This window comes from Coregonus lavaretus (genome assembly GCF_964263955.1).
Source record: "Coregonus lavaretus genome assembly, chromosome: 31".
Classification (NCBI taxonomy): Eukaryota; Metazoa; Chordata; class Actinopteri; order Salmoniformes; family Salmonidae; genus Coregonus; species Coregonus lavaretus.
In genome coordinates, this window is record NC_140018.1 from 25,971,924 (window position 1) to 25,986,335 (window position 14,412).

Here is a 14,412-nt window from a genome sequence, read left to right on the forward strand (position 1 = left end):
CAACCGTGAAGCATGGAGCTGGAAACATCATTCTTTGGGGATGCTTTTCTGCAAAGGGGACAGGACGACTGCACCGTATTGAGGGGAGGATGGATGGGGCCATGTATCGCGAGATCTTGGCCAACAACCTCCTTCCCTCAGTAAGAGCATTGAAGATGGGTCGTGGCTGGGTCTTCCAGCATGACAACGACCCGAAACACACAGCCAGGGCAACTAAGGAGTGGCTCCGTAAGAAGCATCTCAAGGTCCTGGAGTGGCCTAGCCAGTCTCCAGACCTGAACCCAATAGAAAATCTTTGGAGGGAGCTGAAAGTCTGTATTGCCCAGCGACAGCCCCGAAACCTGAAGGATCTGGAGAAGGTCTGTATGGAGGAGTGGGCCCAAATCCCTGCTGCAGTGTGTGCAAACCTGGTCAAGACCTACAGGAAACGTATGATCTCTGTAATTGCAAACAAAGGTTTCTGTACCAAATATTAAGTTCTGCTTTTCTGATGTATCAAATACTTATGTCATGCAATAAAATGCAAATTAATTACTTAAAAATCATACAATGTGATTTTCTGGATTTTTGTTTTAGATTCCGTCTCTCACAGTTGAAGTGTACCTATGATAAAAATGACAGACCTCTACATGCTTTGTAAGTAGGAAAACCTGCAAAATCGCCAGTGTATCAAATACTTGTTCTCCTCACTGTATATCTCTGCGAGTGAGGCAGATATATAGCCTTTTGCAAAAAAACATGATTATGAATCTCTCTAATGAAACCATCAAGTGACAGTTTTTAAACAAATACATGTCTGTCATTGAACAACACCATGCCATGATTAGATAGTGAAAAAAACACACCAATCTCTTTCATAATTTCTTTAAACAATAAAAGCTAATTTACCAACATTTCTGAAAGCGTTTTGGATTACTCCTTTGTATGACCATAGGCATGACTTTCTAAGAATGCATAATTTCACACATTGTAAAACCCAACTGTAATTAATCTGTCTGTGAAGGAATTTCAGAATATCTGCTGTCTGCAAAAGTGTAGTCTCGTGTAGCAATACCTCCAAATTCACATCGTTGTCACGCCTCCATTGGATTAGAGAAGCCTGGTTCTTGACGAGGCTAGCAAAAATGTTATGTAAGTTAAATGTTCATCCTAATAATGATCAACCAAATGACTTCACTTTTATCTTGACCAAGTTTATTGCTGATGATGCTAGCTGCAGTTACGCCATTTGTTTTTACTCTAGTGATTAGTCTGTACTGACTTTTTTAGTATCTGTCTGTATATCTCCTTGTTCTTTTTTTGTTTGTCTCTCCACTGGGACTGAGCCAGCTGTCTGGTCATCTCTGGACTTGTACCCCATTCCTCCACCATCACCTCTCCACTTGGCTGTCTGCACATCTGGGCCTAGTGCCAGCGTGTCTCAGGGGCAGGATCAGTGCCACAGGCCGGCAGGCCAGCACAGGGCGTATTTCGTCTGCTACCCACCCCTGGGCCTGGGCCAATCCCGCATTCTGCTTCCTCCTGCCCTGGAGGTCCCCTGCCATTCAGTAGTATGTCCTCTACTGCAGGGTCACTTTATCCTACCTCTTATCTAACTTATGATATATTGTAACTCCTTTGTGTTGATTTCTCCAAGGATTTTAAGCCTGTCTTAAGGATTTAAGCCTATCTTGAGTGGGCATGCTGGGGAAATGACATAAATCTCATCCATGTGTGGCTGACTGTGTGCGAAATAAGAATTGTTTTGGAATAAAACTTTGATATAACTGCAAACATTCCATGGCAATGTATTCTTGTCCGGGTGACGATTGAACGTCCTCCACCACAGTTCTAACTGCTGTAATTAAAGAGCCATTGCAGGATGGCTTGTCTCTAATCATGAACAGAGAAGTCTGTAGATATACATATAAAATACAAGACACATGGAGAGTCAGGAATAGAAAAAGCCTAGAAAAATCCCAGTAAATGCATACTTCTATCATATTTTTTGTTATTTGTGATAATTAGTAAGTAATTATTTAATTGGGATAAATTAGCTGTCTAATTAGATATTGGGTCTGCCTTGGATATGGTTTTCTTTGATCCAGATCGTGTGCAAGTGCTGAATGGTGTGTTTATACTGCCGGTGCAGCAGGGCTATCAAGGGCCTCCTCAACTTTCAGGACTAGATTTGTGGGGGCCTTCTGCGTGCCCTTTGACTAACAGGTGATGTCATATACCTGCTCCCTGAAACCAAAGCATTTAATTCAATCCTGTGGACACACTGAGTATTATTAAAAGGCATAAATTGTATAGTTTCTCCGGGCCTTGCAGAGAAAATACCTGTCAAAATATGTTGTGGTCAGAAAGTAGGTCTGCCACATAGGACAGACTCTCTTTTAACACACTATCTGTCACACGACACGCACAAGTTACATAAGCCTGTCACACGAGGCCCATTGATAAAATTTACTGCAGGCAGAAAGTGTCCGTTCAGGCCTGTCACATTAGAAAAACAGTGCGGTTGAAACATTGTTTTAAAAACGACCAGTGGATGGGCCCAGTGTCTGTACAGCATGACTTCTCCTAACCGAAACCACATGGTTTATAGTAAATACTCTCCATGAAATAAAGGAGGCCCTCCGCTCTGATAGTCTGGGTCCCACAGGCTGAACAGTGGAGCTATTGTTAAATACATGAGGCAGACTGGCTGGGGTAGGAGTATGACAGACAGGTGACAGACACTCACCATGTGTTGGGCAGTTTTAAGCTCAGACCCCCAAGTGAATCACTTCCAGACAGATGCGTTTCAGTGGTTCATTCATTACCCCAGCAGCCAGACAATGAGACATCCAGGTCAGTGTCCGTTAGACTCATCAGGCTTCTACCTCCGTGGTTCTCCCCTGTCTGCCAAGGATGTCCAGATTCCAAATAGGACATGTCATTATGTGCAGCTATTTAACAGCTCTTTTCTTATCACAGATAAGCAAACCATGTCATTCAAATCCATCCTTATGTTCAAGTTCATTCCTGCTCTTATCCTTAATGGAAGTGCCACAGGTAGTTTAGTGGGGAGGATTTGATTGTACCCACCGCATAGGGTGAACGTTACAGTTGAGGTAGAGGTATTGTTCCTGTCTCAGGTGATGCATGTTTATTTTATAGTTCAGTGTATCCAACCATGTCTCTGAATGACAAAGGCCCTTAAAATTACAGGCTAATTTTAGAGCTCAACTGGTGCATGAGCTTCCTGTCTAATGAGAGATGAGGGAAAGAGTTACAGTATTTTTACAGTTCCTAGGGGATGGAGACTGACAGAGCCGAGGATAGCAGTACTATGTATTGTCTCTGTGTTACTGCCTGTCTACTGGTGTGGTCTCATGGGTTCTTTATATAATCCTCCACCACATGACTCCTCCGGGCTCAGGGGGAAGTAGAGGAGCATCGGAACAATTCATTTATATCTGGTTAGATCTGTTTATAACACTGTCTGAAGACTGCCCAGATCCCCTGGGATAGAGCCAGGTTGCATCCCAAATGACACCCTATTCCCTATATAGTGCCCTATGGGCCCTGGTCAAAGGTAGTGCACTCTATAGGGAATTGGGTGCCATTTGGGACACAACTCTAGTTAATGTCTCCATCAGAGCTATAGGGACTGTATCAGATCATCTGGATCATATGATCTGTACCACTCTACCGTGCCAGAGCAGCAAGGCAGCCTCAGATGACCTAGTTTTTTTAAATTATTTGTTTTAGTTCTAGTTCAAGTGTTAGTCTGGATATTCCACTGATATGTTCCAGATATCACACTGTAGTCTATTCTGCCTGACAACTGATCTTTTTAAACTTTTCTCCTCTTTAATCACAATGTTCTGTGCCCGTTTCACGAACGTACTGCAGCTGCTGGCGAACAAACGTAACAGAAAACATGACCTTCTTTTCCCCCAAAATGTACAGTATATTACAGATGTGAACACTTTGCACAGTTCACAGTCATTTTAAAGTCAGGCAGGCAGTGAGTTTTCATCTCCTAAATGATTTCCTTTCATTTATCTATGACCCAATTATATAATGAGCCTTCAATTGTGTGATACACATCAACATCTGAGAGCAGCTCATGTTATTCCAGGCCGTTCCAAGAAGGAACACAGTATTTCTCATTCACATTCCCATCTTTCAAGTGTAGTGGAGGAATGTAATATATATAATTATGCAGGGAGTGGTTAGAGTATGCCTGCTCCACAGTTCATACATAATTTTCCGCTCAGAATAACGTTGATTAAATGTCAAATTCATTTGGGTATGAAAAGGAAGATGGATGGGGATTATTTTTGTGTGAAATACAGAATCCAGATTCATTCAATTTTCTGGGTAATTTAGTCTGAAATATGGAAATAATGACAATTACAGTAGGAACCACTTCCGGCTACCTTATACTTTTTATTCTAAAATAGGTCGTTATACACAGACTTATGCAAGTCTGTATTAATTTTTCTGGTTGCAGGCATTTGACTATGATGTTGACTATACAGTATTTGAATATAACAAACAACTGAACTAAGCTTTCATTGCTATGTTATGGCTGACAAAAATAATATTTCTTGAGAAAGAATGAAACATGAATGTATTTCATGTAACATCCAGAAGTTTCAGACTAAATGTTTTGGCCTGTAGTTGCAATCCTGATCATAGTTCTGAGGAATTTGAGCAAAGTCCAAAAATGTTCGACTTTCTAAACACCCTTTGAAAACTGTGTCAGATGCCCTGTTTTTGACAGATCATTTTGACAGCTTTTTTTCCTCGTCATGACTTCCTTCTCATCCCACTGCAAGGTTCCAGCTGGAAAATGGTGTGTTTTCCTTTGAGCATAGAGTTCTGAAATATTTCCATTGTGAACATTTCCATGTTTTTGAGTGCTGGAATTGCGAGAAGGTATGTTTTCCAAAATATCACTGTCTGTGGCAGAGCTTTTATGATCTACCATTTACCATGTAGCAAATGGTGAATAGATAGGGCTTTGGTTATTTCTATCATTTGTTGACGGAAACCAGTTTGGCAATCCTAAAATAGCCTAAAATAGGCCTACATCTTGAATTTGGGCAGATTCTACATCAAACCGAAAGTTGATTTTAATGTAATAAGCCCTTTAGTACAGAGTATATCACAAAGCCTGTCACTTCAAAGTAGGCCCCAACAGCTGTTCAAAATCACATCTGATGGAAAAATTGGGGGGAAATAGTGGCGCATTAATGCCTTTAGTTTGCATATACATCCATTTTACAAGGTCTGGATTTCCCATATATTATTGGTCTAAGGTTCTCCAAAAGTATAGAGGAAAAATACTTGAAAACACTTGGACTATTAGGTCATCTCCATTTACTGAATGTCATAAATCACATTGAGTCAGTAAAGGCTCCCATGGAAAATATAATTGAATAGTACAGTAAGTGAACTGTGGAAAGCAATCTACATTTTGAAAATGGAATTCAGCTAAATTCACTAATAAAGTGTTTGCTCAATGTCTACTTGTTACTGGTCTAAGTGTGTCTACGTGTTATTTGGCATTTGACTTTAAAAACCTTTTGGGTGATGTTTAGTTCATTCCAAAAAATATAACTGTTATTCAGTGATGGAAACAGACCATTGTTCTTTTCTTTTCCAATCCACCTCTCTCTCTTTTTCCACATTATTTTAAACAACACCTGATACCAATAAAATGAGATGTGTTCCTCCCCATGCTACATAAAAGGGAGAACTGGACATTTCACATCCACAGTTCAACCAAGTGAACTGGGAGTGGTCCACACTGGTATGTGAGTCTGGCAACAATTAAAACACATAACAACAACCCAACTATACCACAACCCATACCTCTCAGACCTTGTCCTATATGGCACTGACTAACTGCATTATGAAAAATAAAGTTTGGCCTTGAAACTTCAGTGAGATGGAGTTAAGTTCCTGGAGCATGCTTAATTTGTTTGTGCCCCTGAAAAGGGGGGTTATTCTCATTGAAAAATTCATTGGCATGTTGGAACTCAGATATCACCAATCCCAGTAAATGAAAGTTTATTTGAACCACTGGGAAAGTACCAAGTGTTCAGAAACCTCAAGGAGCCTGTGTTTCACTGCAGGAGCCAAAGGTATGACTTTAATGAGAAAAGACCACAGCACACTAGTTTTGTACAAGTCTGCTTTGGACAGATCTTTAAGTAAGTTAGCATATTCCAATAGCTAGATAGCATGACTACCCAATATTATGGAGATTATATGGGGAGTTTTTTCCATATCTTTCACTGAGCAATAATAGCACTTTGGTATTGTCACAGGTGTGATAGATGATCAATCCCAGTCACTTTCTGTGGGTGGCCTGGTAGCAAGTGTAGTCAGTCATGGTCTTCTGCTGGCGCCTCCTTTGGTCATGGCAGGTTATTACAGTAAAACTGTGATAAACCCACATAACCATATTATGTTTCTTTATCCGAATAGCGCCTATGAAGTTGGTTACCTTTATACATTCGTTATACAGTAGGCCTACTGAATTATTTTTTTATACCAAACATATCAAAAATGCATACAGGCTATCAAAACTGCACACACAAATATTACTGTACCAAAATGAGTCATTGGATTACTAAACTGGCAAAGATTTTTATTCTAACGCCCAATAATGACATGAATGTGCTTAAACCAGAAGCTACAGTAGTGTGAATGCTGTTGTTCAAGACTAGAAGAAAAAGTAATGATCCCAGACAGTATTAAGGATCAGCAGGTTTTTCTCCTGATGTTTGATATTTGCTGAAAACCGTGTCTTGCTGAGATTTGCTGAACTGTTCTTCACAAGTCTCTTGATTAACCAAGGCTATTGTGACCACATTGAAGGTTTGCATTAACACCTTACTGGTACCACCCTCAAAACATACAATCAGTCTGTCTGAGAATTTCTCTTCAGACTCCAAAGCCCTGTTCAGCTCTATGAGGCCATAAGGTCTCCCATGTCTCGCTCACACCAACGCCTACTGACTCAGCTCCTGTGAGCTGGGGCCTGGATTCTGCTAATCAAAGAAGTCCAGATGGGTTGGTATAACTGAAGTAGGTCAATCAAAACTCATTTGCCCTACATTTAGGTCTTGAGGCTCTGCTGAAAAGTTGGATGGAGGGCTGTTTTTCCATCTGCTCCTGATAATCTTACGTTGGATATTTTTTCTCTTGGGTAAAATAAGCAGAGCTGGTTTTCTTTGTCTTGCCTGACGCATGATGTAATGGTGTTGTCGTGATGGCAGCTGTGATTAATGGCAGAAGGCTGGGGAGCCTCAGACATGTGGTTCCCTGGATCCACACCAGGACACTGTATCTATCCTGTAGGGCCCTGAATAGTAGACATAAATCTGGGGATCAGGCCATGTTCTAATTGCTGACCTCCAGTGTTATAAGGACTTTTAAATATGGGCCTTATTGTGAATATTTACATTATCTCATTAACCGTACCTAATCGAAAACTCCAAAACGGTCAACATTTTTACAGAAATCCAACCCTGACCTGTCAAAGGTCCTAATAGCCTGCATAACATTCCAAGGATTAAAGCCCTTCAACAGATAGACACTTTTGTAATAACTAATTTAGCCAAATATAGCTCAATCTGCCTGTGTTTATTGGACATGCTTATAAGTACAGCCCTTTAATACCGCAAGCAGCTGATTAGCAGGACATGTTTTGACCACAGAGAGTTGGAAATAAACAGGAAGGTGAGTAGCCAATGCCATTGCATGATATGCACTGTAATGCTTCCCGTCTTAGAAAATATGTCTGCCACAAAAACAGTGTGAAGCGTGACCAAGAATTCTAATCTAAGCCATTATCTGTATCCACTAGCCAAAATGTCTTCCTCTTGAGTTTAAAGTGCCACCTCAGAGAGGGCATGTTACAGCCTGATAAGAGTTTCAAAAACTTCCTTGTACTTGACTTCTTATTAGACTCCAAGGACCACTGCACATGCCACATTCTCCCTCTCACTAAAACAACACAAAGCATATCCCTCCCAATCAGAGGTATTACAACTGAACTGACAGACTTCCATTCAGTTCAGTTATAATAACTTTCATTGGGAGGGATAGAAAACAACTTATTCCCCTCACTTCATTAAATATTTCTTAGAAATATATACGTCTCATCTCTGCTGAGGGTATACATCCCAACGAGAATACCTCTTCCAAAGTACAGTATGCCCTAAGTATACGGGTGAAAGTTCCTAGTAGTTGTTGGCCCTACTAATTTACCTCACAAAAACACTACGCAGACTTTGGCTCCCTGAGAAGGCATTTATGAGAATGTCCCCAGGCGGGTGGAACTTGACAAACAATTTGAAACAGCACTGTTAATACATCTGTCAGGTCACACTGAGACCAGCTCCCGTAGGTGGAACTCGACGTCCAGTCTCCAGACAGAATCCCCTCTGTAGTAGAGGTGTCATTTTCCCCTGCTAGCCACAGCCAGCAGCATGAGGTCATCCCTCCAGTGCCAGGAATTGTGTGGCTATGATGTCACGGGGTGCTCCTAAGGTGGCCAGTTAGACACCCCCGGAGCATGCCTGTCAGGCAGAGGATGACCACTGTTTACTGCTCCAAGTTGAATGCCTTGTACTGGTGTTTTGGAGAGTAGATGTGGTTGGAGGGAAATATTGGCTGGTTGGTGAGACACTGAAACGTCAATGACCAACAGACACACTGGCTACTTCACAAGCTACGGGCTACTCTCTTTCCTTCTAAATACTGTAGTTTAGACATGAAAGCTGTATTTTATTTGTTCTACTACAGTATACCAGTATGCAAAATATTACATAAAACGTATGTTGAATAATACATCACGCGGATGTTCAAATACTGGTAAATATTATTTAAAAACATCAGTCATGGTCTATTGGTGACCATTTAGCAAATAAATATGAATGTCCTTAGGTCCAGCCTGAGACTTGCCGGCTGATACAGGAAGGGAAAAGCCACATGAATTTACTAGATATATGCAAAGCTTTGCTTTTAAAAGTCTAATGAAAGAAAAACACTAGGTTTATTTGAAGTTTGAGGAGAAAGTGAGGTAAAATTGGACAGGATGGCAACCTATCACGCTAGCATGCAACACCTGTTTTCGAAAAAAGGAAAACTGTAAAGCAAAGTTTTAGTGGTTTCTCTATGAGTTTAGGTCAAATTGACCTTGGCACTATATCAGACAAACTAAACCCATTTCACTAACACCAATCTTTGTATTCAAAGAGTTTAGCAGGAAACCAATTAGTGAAGGAATGTAACTACTTGCCAAGGCATGAGGAGGAACTGACATTCCAATTGAACCTGCTCAATGCTGCGTATCACTGTTGGCCCATGAAAGATGTTTAATTGCTGTTTGGTTTCATGGCTTCCTCTCCTTTTCAGAATTGGGGAAAATTAGCAGAATAAATAAGAGGAAATGGTTCCGTCCTTAGCCACCTCTGTTTACGTAGCCCCACCACCAGACTGAAGTTTACAGCCGGTCAGACATGAAAGTGAGAGCCTTGTGTTTACCGCTGCCTAGCTGCCTGTTGCTAGCCTGGGAGAGTTTGTGGAATTGTGCCCTGGGTTCTAATCCAGCAGCTGAGACTGACGGGTATGAGTGCAATCAGGCAGAGCAAAGCAAAGCAAAGCAAAACAGAATGCTGTTTGATTCCTGGGGACAGGGGAATCGGACAGGGGCCAACTTGGATGACTTGTTAGTGGGTCAGTGTGCTGCAGGGCCAGGCAGCCGTCTGGCAAACATCTCCCTTGTTGTCACAGGAGGTTAAGTTACTGAAGGGGCCTAATTAAACCTGGGTACTGTCTTCCATAACACAATTAGCAGAGTACAAACAGCAGCAGCACCATTTGAGTGATAACATGATGATCTGTGTGTGACACAGGGTCATCTGTGTGTGACAAGGACTCTTACATATAAAAGTCTGCTGTACTGTATACTTCAGCCATCCTTGGTGATGAACACAATGTCCTCATTAGTGGTCTGGTGAGGACATTGCAAAAGACAGCTGGTTTCCACTCAAACTTCCTTTTAAAGGAACGTGACAAGCTTGTTGGAAATTGCAGAACCTTTGAATGCGATTTAATAGCCAGTGTGGAACAGATATTAAAATGTAATAGAATTTTTGAGGTTTGGTTTCCCTGCCTCCCAATGTCTCTAGCAGTGGTCCAACTGATGGGACAAGGCCAGACTCTGGGCTGGTTTCAGCCAGACCAACCACAGAGAGAGCCTGGTGGAACAGTGTAAACAAGACACAAAACAGAACATCTGGGGTAAACAGAAACTTTTGCTGTTGATCTGCGTACCTACTTAGTTTTTACCTTGGGTTATTGGAAATCTATTCATACAAGTACATGTATTGATTATAATAATAATAATAATAATATGCCATTTAGCAGACGCTTTTATCCAAAGCGACTTACAGTCATGCGTGCATACATTTTTGTGTATTGGTGGTCCTGGGGATCGAACCCACTACCTTGGCGTTACAAGCGCCGTGCTCTACCAGCTGAGCTACAGAGGACCACTATTATGGACCACTATTATGATCATTCTCAAGTATATTCTCAAAAAGTATAGGTACTGTTGTTTTGGCATCTTCTTTAACATTGGTTGCTCAATGAAAGCTATTGATTCAATCTTTCCATTTTGTAAATTCAGTGAACTGTGCACAAGTTGTGAATGCTGCAGATGAAAACAGCTAGAGTAGTGTTGTGTTTATTCTGCCTCTTAGGTAATGGCCTAATCTGATTGGGTCAGTCTGTGCTGCAGGAAAGACATGAGTCATTAATGTAATATTCCTCACTGAGGACAGAGACTCAGCCCACTTCACCACCAGACTAGATAGTACGCACAGACAGGACACTGATTACTATACGCTCTAGTTAACTGTTTGTTTGCTATAGTTTACCTCAAATTCATAATTATTTTCTATGTTGTTCACCTCTTGTTCATCTTTTCAGAATAATTCCTTTTATATATGGTTGCGATGTCAAAGGTCTCCCTATTAATATCATGTACAGTTGAAGTCGGAAGTTTACATACACTTAGGTTGGAGTCATTAAAACTCGTTTTTCAATCACTCCACACATTTCTTGTTAACAAACTATCGTTTTGGCAAGTCGGCTAGGAGATCTATTTTGTGCATGACACAAGTAATTTTTCCAACAATTGTTTACAATTTACTGTATCACAATTCCAGTGGGTCAGAAGTTTACATACACTAAGTTGACTGTGCCTTTAAACAGCTTGGAAAATTCCAGAAAATGATGTCATGGCTTTAGAAGCTTCTGATAGGCTTATTGACATCATTTGAGTCAATTGGAGGTGTACCTGTGGATGTATTTCTAGGCCTACCTTCAAACCTAGTGCCTCTTTGCTTGACATCATGGGAAAATCAAAAGAAATCAGCCAAGACCTCAGAAAGAAAATTGTAGACCTCCACAAGTCTGGTTCATCCTTGGGAGCAATTTCCAAACGCCTGAAGGTACCACGTTCATCTGTACAAACAATAGTACGCAACTACAAACACCATGGGACCACGCAGCCATCATACCACTCAGGAAGGAGACGCGTTCTGTCTCCAAGAGATGAATGTACTTTGGTGCGAAAAGTGCAAATCAATTACAGAATAACAGCAAAGGACCTTGTGAAGATGCTGGAGGAAACAGGTACGAAAGTATCTATATCCACAGTAAAATGAGTCCTATATCGACATAACCTGAAAGGCCTCTCAGCAAGGGAGAAGCCACTGCTCCAAAACCGCCATAAAAAAGCCAGACTACGGTTTGCAACTGCACATGGGGACAAAGATTGTACTTTTTTGAGAAATGTCCTCTGGTCTGATGAAACAAAAATAGAACTGTTTGGCCATAATGACCATCGTTATGTTTGGAGGGAAAAGGGGGTAGCTTGCAAGCGGAAAAACACCATCCCAACCGTGAAGCACGGGGGTGGCAGCATCATGCTGTGGGGGTGCTTTGCTGCAGGAGGGACTGGTGCACTTCACAAAATAGATGGCATCATGAGGAAGGAAAATTATGTGGATATATTGAAGCAACATCTCAAGACATCAGTCAGGAAGTTAAAGCTTGGTTGCAAATGGGTCTTCCAAATGGACAATGACCCCAAGCATACTTCCAAAGTTGTGGCAAAATGGCTTAAGGACAACAAAGTCAAGGTATTGGAGTGGCCATCACAAAGCCCTGACCTCAATCCTATAGAAAATGTGTGGACAGAACTGAAAAAGCATGTGCGAGCAAGGAGGCCTACAAACCTGACTCAGTTACACCAGCTCTGTCATGAGGAATGGACCAAAATTCACCCAACTTATTGTGGGAAGCTTGTGGAAGGTTACCCGAAACGTTTGACCCAAGTTTAACAATTTAAATGCAATGCTACCAAATACTAATTGAGTGTATGTAAACTTCTGACCCACTGGGAATGTGATGAAAGAAATAAAAGCTGAAATAAATAATTCTCTCTACTATTATTCTGACATTTCACATTCTTAAAATAAAGACAGGGAATTTTTACTAGGATTAAATGTCAGGAATTGTGAAAAACTGAGTTTAAATGTATTTGGCTAAGGTGTATGTAAACTTCCGACTTCAACTGTAGGTTGCCCTATTTTGTCTGTTCTATATGAAGAAGTAATCTAGGTTAGTTGTACGTTTAGATGTATTGAGTTAAGCTGTCAGTTAATGCTCTGACATGGTCTAGTGAAGTACACTAGACCAAAAGCTTGGCCCACATCTCAAATTAAATATGGTCCCATGTTTATCAAACCATTCTGTGATGACAAGTTCACGGTATTGTTATCGCCTGGGGCCTAGTCCTCCTCTCTAACCCTATCCCAGTAGGGGGTGTAACCAGCCGTGAATAGATGGTTTAGCTGACAACGTCACGAAAACGGTGTTTATGCTTTAATGGGGCAGAAGTCTGGATGGCCAGATCGCTAGCAACAATGATAAGAAACTGCCATGTGGGGAATCGTAAGTGGCTCGTTTCAGCTAGTTTCATCTTGTTCTTGATACCATGTCTTGTTTTGAGGTGTTTTGATGGATTTCATGTCAATGCTAATATGGCAAAAATTCGCTAGCTAGCTAACCAACAGCTGTAACAATGTATTTGAGAGACAAGTGCTCATTGTGCAAATGTATTTATGTTTTCAATAAACATTGGAGACAAAATATAGTTTACATGTTGTCAAAAATCTAAGCCAATCCTGTCTGTTTTGCCCCATAGTTGCGCACGCGTCAGTTTTGTTGCTAAACAACCAACCCGTCTATTCTCTTCTTTTTTGTTGAAAACTGCTACTGAGCTGTCTCCTGCGGCTCAGCTTGGTTGCCATGGCGAGTGTGATGTGGGCATTCCTGGGGTGCTTGTCTTGGCAGTGGGGCGCTGGCCAACTGCAATCCAATGAATGAGTGCTTTTCAGGGCCCTCAGCCGTTAGACTATACCCACCGGCCACAGGTATCTTCAGGAATGCGTGCAGTGGTGATAAAAATATAATTCAACTAATAAAGACAGCAGCTGTTGATGGAGAGGTTGAAATTGAGTCCTCAGTTGGCTGGCTTCAGATTCCTCATTCTGCTGCAGGTGGTATTCATCCACACCGCAGGTATTTCACTAGCTGGCCTACTAAGGCCATACACAAACTTATGAAACATCAAGGGACTAACTGTTTATTTTATCACATTGCATTGTAGAAGAACTAATGTACTGTGGGGTCATAATAATCAACTGTAACACCAAGTACTGTAATGTATTAGAAAAAAGTGATTGCCGATTTCAGACAGGTCACTCTTGGCTCTAAACTAGGCCAAGCACTGTTAATACACTACATGACCAGAAGTATGTGGACACCTACTCGTCGAACGTCTCATTCCAAAATCATAGGCATTAATATGGAGTTGGTCCCCCCTTTGCTTCTAAAACAGCCTCCACTCTTCTGGGAAGGCTTTCCACTAGATGTTGGAACATTGCTTCCATTCAGCCACAGGAGCATTAGTGAGGTCGGGCATTGATGTTGGGCGATTAGGCCTGGCTCGCAGTCGACGTTCCAATTCATCCCAAAGGTATTCGATGGGGTTGAGATGAGGGCTCTGTGCAGGCCAGTCAAGTTCTTCCACACCGATCTCTACAAACCATTTCTGTACGGACCTCGCTTTGTGCACGGGGGCATTGACATGCTGAAACAGGAAAGGGCCTTCCCCAAACAGAATCGTCTAGAATGTCATTGTATGCTGTACCGTTAAGATTTCCCTTCACTGGAACTAAGGGGCCTAGCCCGAACCATGAAAGACAGTCCCAGACCATTATTCCTCCTCCACCAAACTTTACAGTTGGCACTATGCATTCGGGCAGGTAGTGTTCTCCTGGCATC